We start from the raw sequence: 15,985 nt of genomic DNA on the forward strand, positions 1-15,985 counted from the left end.
GCATGCGCTGCTGAGCTCTTTTTACAAGAGCTCCGGGGTGTAGGGACCAGGTTATATTGTCAGTGATCTGCACCCCCAGGAACTTGGTGCTGCTTAGCATCTCCACCGCTGTGCCGTCGATGAAGAGTGGAGCGTGGCTGCTATGTGGCTGAGTTGCTGTTGTTCCCAAACTCTTCCATTTTCTTATGATAAACCAGACAGTTGACTTTGGAATATTCAGGAGTAATGATTCGGATTTGTTGCACAGGTGGACTCCTATGACAGAGCTCCTTAGAGAAGTCCATTCTTTCACAAATGCTTGTAGAAACAGTCTCCATGCCTAAGTGCTTGATTTTATACACCTGTGGCCGGGCCAGGTGATTAGGACACCTTATTTTCTTCATTTGAATAGGTGGCCAAATACTTTTGGCAATATAGAGTATTTCTCAAGTTTAAGTTGAACAAGGAGGTAAAGGATAACGTGATGCATTTCATCTAGCCTTTAAATAGACTCCCTTTTTAGACCAGTTGATCTGCCGTTTCTTTTCTTTTTCTTCTATGTCCCACTCTCCCTTGTGGAGGGGGTCCGGTCCGATCCGGTGGCCATGTACTGCTTGCCTGTGTATCGGCTGGGGACATCTCTGCGATGCTGATCCGCCTCCGCTTGGGATGGTTTCCTGCTGGCTCCGCTGTGAACGGGACTCTCGCTGCTGTGTTGGATCCGCTTTGGACTGGACTCTCGCGACTGTGTTGGATCCATTGTGGATTGAACTTTCACAGTATCATGTTAGACCCGCTCGACATCCATTGCTTTCCTCCTCTCCAAGGTTCTCATAGTCATCATTGTCACCGACGTCCCACTGGGTGTGAGTTTTCCTTGCCCTTATGTGGGCCTACCGAGGATGTCGTAGTGGTTTGTGCAGCCCTTTGAGACACTAGTGATTTAGGGCTATATAAGTAAACATTGATTGATTGATTGATTCAAATGCAAACTTTCCCTTACACTTTACATGCTTTTTTTTTTTTTTTTACAGTCACTTAATTTTAACAAAACTAATTTGCACGCCATCCAAGCAAATTACTATTTTTATTAATGACTTTTCATTGAGTGGCAACCGCAAACCAAGACGGAAAATATCCTTCTGTTATCCTCCCCTCCCAGCCGTCACTGACACATCTTCATTACCTGTAGCATCATCTGCTAGCCTAATGGAAAAAAAAAAAAAAAAGACGTGATTAGATCACTCCTTTATACCATTGTTTCCGCTCTAATCGGACATTCTTTTTCCTCGGCCTCTCTTATGAGCCGTTTTTTGAAATTATTCTTTAAATTGTATTTTATTCCCTCTGTCTGGCACACAGGAGGAAGTTTTCTTCTTTTCTAAACAGTATTGCCTGGCACTTCAGTCAAGGGCACACTTCACCTATGTATGTTTATTCATGAACAAAATTGGAGTTACATTGCACCCGATTCACCTGAATTGATGCTTACGTACATTTTTTTTTTTAGCTTTTTGTTGAGTAGAACAAAAAAAATGATCCATGCTGGTTTATCCTTGTTTTAATTTCCTGACTGTTGCATGATTTGTTTTATGAAACTAGGATGGAAACAGCTATGGTTAGGGTAAAAAAAATAATAATAATATTCACTGCTTTGTAGCTCCAGATGTTTCTCAAAACCCCGTTTTTAGAGCCTGGAAGTTAACTGCTGTTATACGCACACACAGAAGTAATCCCAGATGGTGCAAATGGAGAACGTGGTTATAGATACAAACCCTGCGGTGGAAATCAGCACCCCTAGGAATAAAACACGGAAAAAACTGCTCCTAGGCCAAAAACATAGACAAAACTGCTTGTAACTTCCGGTAGAAATGTCAAAGAGACATGAAACAAAAACTTCTATGTAGGTCTCACTTAGACCTACATTTTAATAATTAACATCCTTCAGCAAAAATCAACAGGAAGTTGGCAATTGCCCCTTCAAAACAAAAACCCGTCATCTTTTTTCAAACATTATCTCCTTTAAGCGCGTTTGTCGTGTCGGCTTCAGGAATTGAACTCTTCTGATTAAAATTTATTCACAGAGTTTTAATAACTGCTCCGATTTTGATTTTACGCGCCTTCAAAGAACCCCTGCGCAAAGCTCCCTAAAAAATGTCATTTTTGCCTCTTTGAGCTGTAATTTGACCCCCTTAAAATGCTTCAAAACTCACCAAATTTCAATCTAATAAAAAAAAACCAAACCCCGAAACTCAAAATTGCGCTCTAGCGCCCCCCTAGGAATAAAACACAGACAAAACTGCTCCTAGGAAGAAAACATAGACAAAACTGCTTGTAACTTCTGGTAAGAATGTCGGAGAGACATACAACTTAAACCTCTATGTAGGTCTCACCTAGACCTACATTTTAATAATTGACATCTTTCAGCAAAAATCAACAGGAAGTTGGCAAAAACCACTTCGAAACAACATTTTCCTAAAATATGTCATTTTTGCCAGTGTGTAGATGTTAAGATATTATGCCGAGTTGGTAAGTCTATCTGTTTGCTAATAGTAGCTACTATCCATCCTTCTTCTAACGCTTATCCGGTGCAGTCCATCGTTGCTTGCAGCTGAAATCAGCATTTTATTTTCAACTCGATTTGCTTGTTATTGTCGAGCAACTTCAAAGCTGTATTCTGTAATAATCAATTGCAATTTTACATTTTGTTGATAGCAACAAAAAAACAAAAAAACACATTTATATCAGGATTCGGACTTTGCAAATATCTCACTAAGTGTGTAGGATTTTGTCAAACACAAATAAGTGTATGTATTCTGCTAGAGCTTGATAGAAAATGAATATATATTGCCAAAAGTTTTTGGCCACCCATCCAAATGATTATAATAAGGTGTCCTAATCACTTAGCCCGACCACAGGTGTATGAAATCAAGCACTTAGGCATGGAGACTGTTTCTACAAACATTTCTCAAAAAAAATCACTGAGCTCTCTCGAGTAAGTTGACAATTGATTATGACAACACAGGGGAAACTATTTTATGCAAAATACTGTTTTTTAACTAAGTACAATAATCCAAAACAATGTTTTCCATATACAGAAATATCAAAGTATGCACAGGCCCTGTTCGATACATTTCTAATAGAATGTAGGTTGACCTATTTACATTATATTGCCAAAAATATTTGGCCATCCATCCAAATGATCATAATAGGTAGGTAGGTCTTTATTGTCATTGCAACAAATACAACAAAACTTTGTTTTCAGCACAAACCTGTTCAAGATTAGACAAACAGTGTACAGGGTTACAGAACAAGAACCCTGATGGGTCGCCATTTGCCGCCCCGTAAAAGATGGGAAAAAGGTAAACGCTGGGGAAGGATGAGTAAAAAAATACAATCCAGACTGGGCTCCTAAGGGGGCCCAGTTCGGAGTGAGAAAAAAACCTCCATAGCAAAGCACATATACATATTACAACATACATCTCGAGATATTTAGCAACAGAGGGAAGGTAGTTCAAGGTCATGGTGGTAGGTCGCAGCTCTCAGGCGCTGACCATCCATTCATCACCCCTACGGGATTTGCGTCGAGGGCGTCGGATTGGGGGACAGGAGGGTGTATGTGTGGCATATATATTTTTTTGTGGATGTGTGTGTATAAGCCCATAGTGTGTCTCTGTTCCGAGGCCTTGATGTATTTTCCGTCGCTAGTCCAAAGTTCACAACAACATGTGTGTGTCCATGAGAGACAAAAAGGGAGTTTGTTGTGTCTTTGCTTGCAGTGATCTTCGGGAGAGTCTCGAAGCCAGGGAAACAATCCAAGTTAGAATGATTTGTATGCGAGTGAAAATAAAATTTGCTTTTCATTCTAAAATTGTCTATGACTGGTCCTCAAAAACTGCAGGTGTAATCAGGTGTCTTAATCACTTAGGTGTATGAAATCAAGCACTTAGGCATGGAGACTGTTTCTACAAACATTTCTCCAAAAAATCACTGAGCTCTCTCGAGTAAGTTGACAATTGATTATGACAACACAAGGGAAACTATTTTATGCAAAATACTGTTTTTTAACTAAGTACAATAATCCAAAACACTGTTTTCCACATACAGAAATATCAATATAATAGAAATTGATTGTAGGTTAATCAATTTACATTATATTGCCAAAAGTATTTGGCCACCCATCCAAATGATCAGAATCAGGTGTCCTAATCACTTTGCCCGGCCACAGGTGTATAAAATCAAGCACTTATGCATGGAGACTGTTTCTACAAACATTTGTGAGAGAATGGGCCTCTCTCAGGAGCTCAGTGATTCCCAGCGTGGAACTGTCGTAGGTTGACCAGAGGGTCAAGCCGCACTTTTAAAACCGACACACAGTCAATTTGAAAAATCCTTCCTTTTTGGGACCACCATCATTTTGATAGATTTCACCACCAGGGGGGCAAATAAGACTATTTGTCTATTACAGGGGCGCTCACATTTTTCTGCAGGCGAGCTACTTTTCAATTGACCAAGTCGAGGAGATCTACCTCATTCCTGTTTATAATTTATATTTATTTATTCATGAAAGAGACATTTTTGTTAACAAGTTAATGGTGTTTAATGATAATACAAGCATGTTTAACACACATAGATTCCTTTCTTTCATGAAGACAAGAATATAAGTTGGTGTATTACCTGATTCTGATGACTTGCATTGATTGGAATTAGACAGTGGTGCTGATAACGTCCGCATTTTCAAATGGAGGAAAAAAAAAAGTCCTCCTTTCTGTCCAATACCACATGAAAGTGGTTGGATTTGGCATCTCATTTGTCCAACTTGCATACTCCTTTTTAAACACTTTGTTATGAGAGTAGCATATGTGTGTGGCCCTTTAATGTCTGGCAGCAGGTGAGTGACGTCAGTGAGTGTGCGGGTGGGCAAGCAAGTGAGAAAGCGGTCGCTGGATCAAACTCCGTAGCTTGCTAGCTTGTGCACGCTAGCTTTCTGAGACTCTTATTTTGTTAGCACAGGCAGGATGAAACAGGTCTTTTATGGTGAAGACAGGAACTGTGCAGTCGGTCTTTAGAGTTTTGACAGTAGGTACGGAGTCTCTAGAAATAAAATGTGTTTCTCTGCGTCCGCCCTGTTAGTGATTTTTTTCTTAAATATGAGCTCGCAGCAGCCAGCGTCATCTCACAAGATCCTCGGGTGCCGAGAATGTCAAACAACTGACGAAAGTGAAGTCTTGGTATGATTGATGATTGCTCATTTTTATGTACATTTTTTAATGCCTGGCTTGAGATCGACTGACACACCCTCCGAGATCGACGTAATGGGCACCCCTGGTCTATTAGATGTTAAAGGAGGTGAACTGTTGTAGAGGTTCTTTCAGAAGTTTGGGACAGTTGTTAGAGAAGCTTCCAGGGGGCGCCACTTCATAGTCTGTTCACTGTTGTCTGTGATTGTTCTTCTTCGTTGGTTGTGGCCATCTTAGTAGTGATGGGATCGGCGGTTCTTTTGACTGTACTGAATCACTAGAATCAGTTCCTTAAATTGATTCGTTCAAAAGATCCGTTCACCGAATCACTTCTGCAGCAGCAGTTCTGTGTGCAGGTCGGCGAATCGTGAGTCAGTCAGTAACAGCTTCCCCAGCGGTGTGTGAGAATCTGACAAGATAATAACAATTTATTGAAAAATGTTCTACAAATATTATTTTCTTTTTTTTCCTTCTTCTTTTTTGTGAGGTGTCCATGACATTTTAAAATGGATCTGAAAACAAAATTTTAAAAAATACGTTTTTTAAAGTGGTAAAAATTACATACAAATTTACAAATGGTATTATTATTATTTTTACATTTTAATATTTGACTCGACGACAACATTGAAATATATTCTTAAATGTGTTTGAAATGCAATTATTTTCTACATTATTACATTACATGTATTATAACAATTCATAATGGATTTGACAAGATAGAAAAAAATTATTCTAAAATGTTGTACAATTTCTCTTTTTTCACATTACATTTTATTATTTTAACATGTAATGTTTCTAACAAAACATACATGTATTAAAAATGTAATAAAAATCACTCTTCCTTTTATATCACATCCAATGTGTTTTTTTTTTTATTTTTGAAACAATTTTGATCACTCTAAAAGCGGTGTATAGTAAACACGATATGAAAAATAGAATAAAAGCTCTCGGTGTGTGTCAGTTGGCCAACGACACAAGCCCTCAGCACCCAATGAACGACTCACACAGTGACTGAACGAGATCCCCGATGTGACGTCATCCTCCGCGACACAGTCAGTTCCCTGCGTCAGTGCGTTCGCGAACATGATTCACGTCGCAGCAGAGTCAGTTCCCTGCGTCATTACGTCCGCAAACGTGATTCACGTCGCAACAGAGTCAGTTCCCTGCGTCATTACGTCCGCAAACGTGATTCACGTCGCAACAGAGTCAGTTCCCTGCGTCAGTACGTTCGCGAACATGATTCACGTCGCAACAGAGTCAGTTCCCTGCGTCAGTGCGTTCGCGAACATGATTCACGTCGCAACAGAGTCAGTTCCCTGCGTCAGTACGTTCGCGAACGTGATTCACGTCGCAGCAGAGTCAGTTCCCTGCGTCAGTACGTTCGCGAACGTGATTCACGTCGCAACAGAGTCAGTTCCCTGCGTCATTACGTCCGCAAACGTGATTCACGTGATTCACGTCGTGACAGAGTCAGTTCCCTGCGTCAGTACGTTCGCGAACATGATTCACGTCGCAGCAGAGTCAGTTCCCTGCGTCATTACGTCCGCAAACGTGATTCACGTCACAACAGAGTCAGTTCCCTGCGTCAGTACGTTCGCGAACATGATTCACGTCGCAGCAGAGTCAGTTCCCTGCGTCAGTACGTTCGCAAACGTGATTCACGTCGCAACAGAGTCAGTTCCCTGCGTCAGTACGTTCGCGAACATGATTCACGTCGCAGCAGAGTCAGTTCCCTGCGTCAGTGCGTTCGCGAACGTGATTCACGTCGCAACAGAGTCAGTTCCCTGCGTCAGTACGTTCGCAAACGTGAGTCACGTGATTCACGTCGCAAAAGAGTCAGTTCCCTGCATCAGTACGTTCGCGAACGGGAATCACATGATCCACGTCGTGACACAGTCAGTTCCCTGCGTCAGTGCGTTCGCGAACGTGATTCACGTCGCAACAGAGTCAGTTCCCTGCGTCAGTACGTTCGCGAACATGATTCACGTCGCAACAGAGTCAGTTCCCTGCGTCAGTACGTTCGCGAACGTGATTCACGTCGCAACAGAGTCAGTTCCCTGCGTCAGTACGTTCGCGAACGTGATTCACGTCGCAACAGAGTCAGTTCCCTGCATCAGTACGTTCGCGAACGGGAATCACATGATTCACGTCGTGACACAGTAAGTTCCCTGCGTCAGTGCGTTCGAGACCGTGATTCACGTCGTGACACAGTCAGTTCCCTGCGTCATTACGTCCGCAAACGTGATTCACGTGATTCACGTCGCAACAGAGTCAGTTCCCTGCATCAGTACGTTCGCGAACGGGAATCACATGATTCACGTCGTGACACAAGTCAGTTCCCTGCGTCAGTACGTTTGCAAACGTGATTCACGTGATTCACGTCGCAACAGAGTCAGTTCCCTGCATCAGTACGTTCGCGAACGGGAATCACATGATTCACGTCGTGACACAGTCAGTTCCCTGCGTCAGTGCGTTCGCGAACGTGATTCACGTCGCAACAGAGTCAGTTCCCTGCATCAGTACGTTCGCGAACGGGAATCACGTGATTCACGTCGTGACACAGTCAGTTCCCTGCGTCAGTGCGTTCGCGAACGTGATTCACGTCGCAACAGAGTCAGTTCCCTGCGTCAGTACGTTCGCAAACGTGAGTCACGTGATTCACGTCGCAAAAGAGTCAGTTCCCTGCATCAGTACGTTCGCGAACGGGAATCACATGATCCACGTCGTGACACAGTCAGTTCCCTGCGTCAGTGCGTTCGCGAACGTGATTCACGTCGCAACAGAGTCAGTTCCCTGCGTCAGTACGTTCGCAAACGTGAGTCACGTGATTCACGTCGCAACAGAGTCAGTTCCCTGCATCAGTACGTTCGCGAACGGGAATCACGTGATTCACGTCGTGACACAGTCAGTTCCCTGCGTCAGTGCGTTCGCGAACGTGATTCACGTCGCAACAGAGTCAGTTCCCTGCATCAGTACGTTCGCAAACATGATTCACGTGATTCACGTCGCAACAGAGTCAGTTCCCTGCGTCAGTACGTTCGCGAACGGGAATCACATGATTCACGTCGTGACACAGTCAGTTCCCTGCGTCAGTACGTTCGCGAACGTGATTCACGTCGCAACAGAGTCAGTTCCCTGCGTCAGTACGTTCGCAACCGTAATTCACGTTATTCACGACACAACAGAGTCAGTTCCCTGCATCAATACGTTCGCGAACGGGAATCACATGATTCACGTCGTGACACAGTCAGTTCCCTGCGTCAGTACGTTCGCAAACGTGATTCACGTCGCAACAGAGTCAGTTCCCTGCGTCAGTACGTTCGCGAACGTGAATCACGTGATTCACGTTTCACGTGATTCACATGATTCACGTCGTGACGCAGTCAGTTCCCTGCGTCAGTGCGTTCGCGAACGTGATTCACGTCGCAACAGAGTCAGTTCCCTGCATCAGTACGTTCGCGAACGGGAATCACATGATTCACGTCGTGACACAGTCAGTTCCCTGCATCAGTACGTTCGCGAACGGGAATCACGTGATTCACGTCGTGACACAGTCAGTTCCCTGCGTCAGTGCGTTCGCGAATGTGATTCACGTCGCAACAGAGTCGGTTTCTCGGCCCGAATTGTTCTTGCTGCTGGTGGCTATGATTATAAACAATGTTCAGATGTGAGGAGCCCTACAACCCATGACGTCACACGCACATCGTCCGCTACTTCAGGTACAGGCAACGCTTTTTTATTAGAGACCAAAAGTTGCAAACTTTATCGTCGATGTTCTCTACTAAATTCTTTCAGCAAAAATATGGCAATATCGCGAAATGATCAAGTATGACACATAGAATGGACCTGCTATCCCCGTTTAAATAAGAAAATCTCATTTCAGTAGGCCTTTAAGTTTTTATGTCAGTGTGTGTGTTACTCCAGAAGGCATATTAGGCGGGGACATGTTTTGGTTCTTTTCATATGATTATCCACTCACTCAGTCATTTATACCTGCACACACACACACACACACACAAACACACACGTACGTTACCTGTTGGGTATATTACTGGTCACGATGAGAGAAGTTGATTGTGTTAGAAGATATAAAGTGTTATAGTGTGACATATGTTGTATTTTGTGACGACTCCATGTCCTTTTCTCAAGGTGAAGCTCCACCCAGATCCTATGCTTCTTTGCCTGGTCTTTCTCTCCGTCTTCCCACGCACACAAAAATAAAACACACAACGCAAAGACTTTATAGGGAGACCGAGGACTAGATGGACCCAGGATAGGGGAAGCCAGCTTCAAGGGTTACAGATGCAATAGTTTTCCATATTGCGACCAAAATTCCGTATTGTGATTTAGCACGGTGGGACACGGTTTAGTGCATGTGACTCACAATACGGAGGTCCTGAGTTGTCCATGGGTTCAATCCTGGGCTCGGCACCTTTCTATGTGGAGCTTCCTCCCACCTCCAAAGACATGCACCTGGGGATAGGTTGATTGGCAACACTAATGTGTGAATGTTGTCTGTCTATCTGTGTTGGCCATGCCATGAGGTGGCGACTTGTCCAGGATGTACCCAAGCTTCCGCCCGAATGCAGCTGAGATAGGCTCCAGCGACCCCGAACGGGACAAGCGGTAGAAAATGAATGGATGGATGGAACTGTCGTAGGATGCCACCTGTGCATTGAATCTAGTCGTGCAATTTCCACGCTCTTCCATCCATCCATCCATCATCTTCCGCTTATCCGAGGTCGGGTCGCGGGGGCAGCAGCCTAAGCAGGGAAGCCCAGACTTCCCTCTCTCCAGCCACTTCGTCTAGCTCTTCCCGGGGGATCCCGAGGCGTTCCCAGGCCAGCCGGGAGACATAGTCTTTCCAACGTGTCCTGGGTCTTCCCCGTGGCCTCCTACCAGCTGGACGTGCCCTAAACACCTCCCTAGGGAGGCGTTCGGGTGGCATCCTGACCAGATGCCCGAACCACTTCATCTGGCTCCTCTCGATGTGAAGGAGCAGCGGCTTTACTTTGAGTTCCTCCCGGATGGCAGAGCTTCTCACCCTATCTCTAAGGGAGAGCCCCGCCACCCGGCAGAGGAAACTCATTTCGGCCGCTTGTACCCGTGATCCTATCCTTTCGGTCATGACCCAAAGCTCATGACCATAGGTGAGGATGGGAACGTAGATCGACCGGTAAATTGAGAGCTTTGCCTTCCGGCTCAGCTCCTTCTTCACCACAACGGATCGATACAACGTCCGCATTACTGAAGACGCCGCACCGATCCGCCTGTCGATCTCACGATCCACTCTTCCCTCACTCGTGAACAAGACTCCTAGGTACTTGAACTCCTCCACTTGGGGCAGGGTCTCCTCCCCAACCCGGAGATGGCACTCCACCCTTTTCCGGGCGAGAACCATGGACTCGGACTTGGAGGTGCTGATTCTCATTCCGGTCGCTTCACACTCGGCTGCGAACCGATCCAGTGAGAGCTGAAGATCCCGGTCAGATGAAGCCATCAGGACCACATCATCTGCAAAAAGCAGAGACCTAATCCCGCGGCCACCAAACCGGAACCCCTCAACGCCTTGGCTGCGCCTAGAAATTCTTTCCATAAAAGTTATGAACAGAATCGGGGACAAAGGACAGCCTTGGCGGAGTCCAACCCTCACTGGAAACGTGTCCGACTTACTGCCAGCACGCTCTTAAATATTCCAAAGTCAACTGATGGCTTTATAATGAGAAAATGAAAGAGTTTGGGAACAACAGCAACTCAGCCACCAAGTGGTAGGCCGGGTAAACTGACAGAGAGGGGTCAGCGGATGCTGAAGTCCATAGTGCAAAGATCTCGCCGACTTTCAGTTGCTACAGAGCTCCAAACTTCATGTGACCTTCCCGTTAGCCCACGTACAGCACGCAGAGAGCTTCGCGGAATGGGTTTGCATGGCCGAGCAGCAGCACAAGTCTAATATTTGCTATTCCGTGTTAGCCAGTGTAAATATTCACCATAGCAGAACAATCAGAGAGTAAGTGGATAACAATTACTTCCCCCACAACACCGCGCTGTAAGCAGACAGATCAGAGCTGCTCTGTTATTATTCAAAATGCACTGATTAACAACGACATGCTTTGTGGTCCAAATATTAAGTGATCCGTGCAAAGGACGCGAACTTTGCCGCCAGCATTTTCAATGCCGCTCATTAGCAGATGTTAAACGTCCAAAATGTTAGAGTGACGCTGTCGAGCGTGGACCAGTGAGTGTCGGTAAGTTATGAGTGTTACTGTAAGCACATTAGCACGCTGACATTTTGCACAAAGCGTCACAGCAGGGATGTCAAACTCAAACACAGAGTGGGCCGAAATTTAAAACCGAACAAAGCCGCGGGCCAAGGTTGAACAAATCAACCTTTTAATAGGGACCCAAACAAGGTTTGCATTGAATATTGAACAAGCAAGGCTTATATAACTTTATAGTGACATGCACAATCCAGTTTCAAATAATAATAACAATAATTAAAAAAAATATCAATGGTATATCAAATAAAATTGAAATAAAAATTGAATGACTCTTTTCTATTTGCAGCCTTCTGAGGTAAATATCAAAATAAACCTTTCCCACAGACTACTAATACATTTGAAAATATCAATCATCAATCAATCAATGTTTACTTATATAGCCCTAAATCACTAGTGTCTCAAAGGGCTGCACAAACCACTACGACATCCTCGGTAGGCCCACATAAGGGCAAGGAAAACTCACACCCAGTGGGACGTCGGTGACAATGATGACTATGAGAACCTTGGAGAGGAGGAAAGCAATGTATGTCGAGCGGGTCTAACATGATACTGTGACAGTTCAATCCACAATGGATCCAACACAGTCGCGAGAGTCCAGTCCAAAGCGGATCCAACACAGCAGCGAGAGTCCCGTTCACAGCGGAGCCAGCAGGAAACCATCCCAAGCGGAGGCGGATCAGCAGCGCAGAGATGTCCCCAGCCGATACACAGGCAAGCAGTACATGGCCACCGGATCGGACCGGACCCCCTCCACAAGGGAGAGTGTGACATAGAAGAAAAAGAAAAGAAACGGCAGATCAACTGGTCTAAAAAGGGAGTCTATTTAAAGGCTAGAGTATACAAATGAGTTTTAAGGTGAGACTTAAATGCTTCTACTGAGGTGGCATCTCGAACTGTTACCGGGAGGGCATTCCAGAGTACTGGAGCCCGAACGGAAAACGCTCTATAGCCCGCAGACTTTTTTTGGGCTTTGGGAATCACTAACAAGCCGGAGTCTTTTGAACGCAGATTTCTTGCCGGGACATATGGTACAATACAATCGGCAAGATAAAATAACAATAATGAGGGCTTCACGGTGGCAGAGGGGTTAGTGCGTCTGCCTCACAATACGAAGGTCCTGCAGTCCTGGGTTCAAATCCAGGCTCGGGATCTTTCTGTGTGGAGTTTGCATGTTCTCCCCGTGAATGTGTGGGTTCCCTCCGGGTACTCCGGCTTCCTCCCACTTCCAAAGACATGCACCTGGGGATAGGTTGATTGGCAACACTAAATTGGCCCTACTGTGTGAATGTTGTCTGTCTATCTGTGTTGGCCCTGCGATGAGGTGGCGACTTGTCCAGGGTGTACCCCGCCTTCCGCCCGATTGTAGCTGAGATAGGCGCCAGCGCCCCCCGCGAGCCCGAAAGGGAATAAGCGGTAGGAAATGGATGGATGGATAACAATAATGAATGAATCAAACATTCAAGCCTTGACGTAGCAAGAGAAAGTGCATGAATAAATTGTTAATTATTGCTCCACTGATTTGCTTCACCACTGAATATGGAACAAGCAATAATTATACAACTTAATAGTGCAAAATCAACTTTCAAAAAAACAAATGAAAAAATTAATGACATTTGAATAAAACATTTAATGCCTCTTTTGTATTTGCAGCCTTCTGAGGTAAATATCAACATTACATTTTTCCACAGGCTAATAAATCTTAAAATAAAATAACAATGAGATGGGTGGGGGGCGGGGTTAGGTGGAAGTGGGGGGTGCATATTGTAGTGTCCCGGAATAGTTAGTGCTGCAAGGGGTTGTGGGTATTTCTTCTGTTGTGTCTATGGCGTGTTACGGTGCGGATGTGCTCCCGAAATGTGTTTGTCATTCTTGTTTGGTGTGGGTTCACAGTGCGGCGCACATTTGTAAAAGTGTTAAAGTTGTTTATACGGCCACCCTCAGTCTGACCTGTATGGCTGTTGAGCAAGTATGCATGGCATTCACTTAAGTGTGTGTATAAGTCGTATTTATTATGTGACTTGGCCGGCACGCTGTTTGTATTGAGGAAAAGCAGACGTGACAACATATTGTAGACAAAGCTAAAGGCAGTGCTGTTTAGGCACGCCCCCCAATATTGTTGTCCGGGTGGAAATCTGGAGAAATTCGGGAGAATGGTTGGAAAATCGGGAGAGTTGGCAAGTATGAGTATTAGCGGCGAATGCAGTGTTACAGCTCTAATGTTATTTTGATATTGCCTCAAGGGCCAAATGAAATTGCACGGCGGGCCAAATTTGGCCCACAGGCCAGAGTTTGACACCCATGCGTTACACACTTTAGTGTCCAGTTGCTGGAATATGGATGACTGTTGGGGCGTTGAATGGAAGACATTCATGAGCTGCAGGCCTTCAAACGCTATTTAGTTCATGGAATTAATTCAAAACCACAACAAGATTACTTTGTCGAGCCACAGACAGATTGTTGTATGGGTCCTTGTGTGGGCAATTATTATTGTAGCAAAATTATTTGATGCCTAGTCTTTTTGTCTGTCCGTTTTATGAATCGTCTGTGTGTGAAAAAATATCCGTGTCCATATTTCGATCGGTGCATGCGTAAAGAAATATGTCTGCATATTTAGATTTATGAGAAGCAGGAACTCTCCATTGCAGAACCTGGGTTCGATCGAACCTTAGGGGTTCGGTGGAGCCTCCGCCGCTGAGGTCAAGACACACATAACTCGTGGTGTAAAAAAAAACTTCTCCCGATGTATATCCCCAAACAATTTTCCCTCTAATTTTCCATCAGATTTGCAGGTGTGTAAATTGTTGTGAGTTCCTGCACTGTGTTTGTGTTGTTCTTTGAACAAGGTGATGTTCATTCGCAGTTCATTTTGTGCACCAGTAAAAAAAAAACATAACTTTGTCTTGAATTTGAAAAATTAAACATTTTATTTTTCACTAAAGAAGGGCACATATGAACCTGGTGGGGTTTGGTAATTCCAACAAGGTTAAAGGGGAACATTATCACAATTTCAAAAGGGTTAAAAACAATAAAAATCAGTTCCCAGTGGCTTGTTGTATTTTTTGAAGTTTTTTTCAGAATTTTACCGGTCTCGGAATATCCCTAAATAAAGCTTTAAAGTGCCTTATTTTCGCTATCTTCGAAACCACTATCCATGTCCCTGTGACATCATACAGGGCTGCCAATACAAACAACATGGCGGTTACCACAGCAAGATATAGCGACATTAGCTCGGATTCAGACTCGGATTTCAGCGACTTAAGCGATTCAACAGATTACGCATGTATTGAAACAGATGGTTGGAGTATGAAAGTATTGAAGAAGAAACTGAAGCTATTGAGCGAATAGCTATTGACGCTATTCATAGCCATAGCATGGCCGAATAGCTGCGTTAGCATCGCCGGTAAAATGTGCGGACCAAACGATCAGGACTTTCGCATCTTTTGACACTGGAGCAACTTAAATCCATCGATTGGTAAGTGTTTGTTTCGCATTAAATGTGGGTGGAAGGAAACGCAAAATAGTTGAAAATGCATCTGCAGGTTATCCATACATCTCTGTGCCATGTCTGCTTTAGCACCGCCGGTAAATAGCATGTTAGCATCGATTAGCGTAGCATGTTAGCATCGATTAGCTGGCAGTCAACATCAACAAAACTCACCGTTGTGATTTCGTTGACTATCGTTGCAAATGCATCTGCAGGTTATCCATACATCTCTGTGCCATGTCTGCTTTAGCACCGCCGATAAATAGCATGTTAGCGTCGATTAGCGTAGCATGTTAGCATTGATTAGCTGGCAGTCACGCCGCGACCAAATATGTCTCATTAGCACATAAGTCAACATAAAAACGCACCTTTGTGATTTCGTTGACTTTATCGTTGCAAATGCATCTGCAGGTTATCCATACATCTCTGTGCCATGTCTGTCTTAGCATCGCCGGTAAAATGTGGAGACACTCTGGCACATTCAATGGGGGTCTGACGGCAGACAGTTTGGCATCTTGGGGCCAGTGGTGCAACTTGAATCCCTCCCTGTTAGTGTTGTTACACCCTCCGACAACACACCGACGAGGCATGATGTCTCTAAGGTTCCAAAAAATAGTCGAAAAAACGGAAAATAACAGAGCTGAGACCCAATGTTTACAATGTGTTGAAAATGAAAATGGCGGCTGTATTAACTCGGCGACGTCACGTTCTGACGTCATCACGACCGATAAACAGAAAGGCGTTCAATTCGCCAAAATTCACCCATTTAGAGTTTGGAAATCAGTTAAAAAAATCTATGGTCTTTTTTCTGCACCATCAAGGTATATATTGACGCTTACATAGGTTTGGTGATAATGTTCCCTTTTAAGAACCACTGCTCTATTGGCTGTCTTTTTACACTTTCGCGACACTTCTGCCGTGTCTGACTTGTCAGTCTGGACAGCGATTTGAACGTTTCCAAGGTTTTGTTCGTAACTCCCCCTTGCCTTTTCTTATACTCACAA

This window comes from Nerophis ophidion, linkage group LG12 (genome assembly GCF_033978795.1).
Source record: "Nerophis ophidion isolate RoL-2023_Sa linkage group LG12, RoL_Noph_v1.0, whole genome shotgun sequence".
Lineage (NCBI taxonomy): Eukaryota > Metazoa > Chordata > Actinopteri > Syngnathiformes > Syngnathidae > Nerophis > Nerophis ophidion.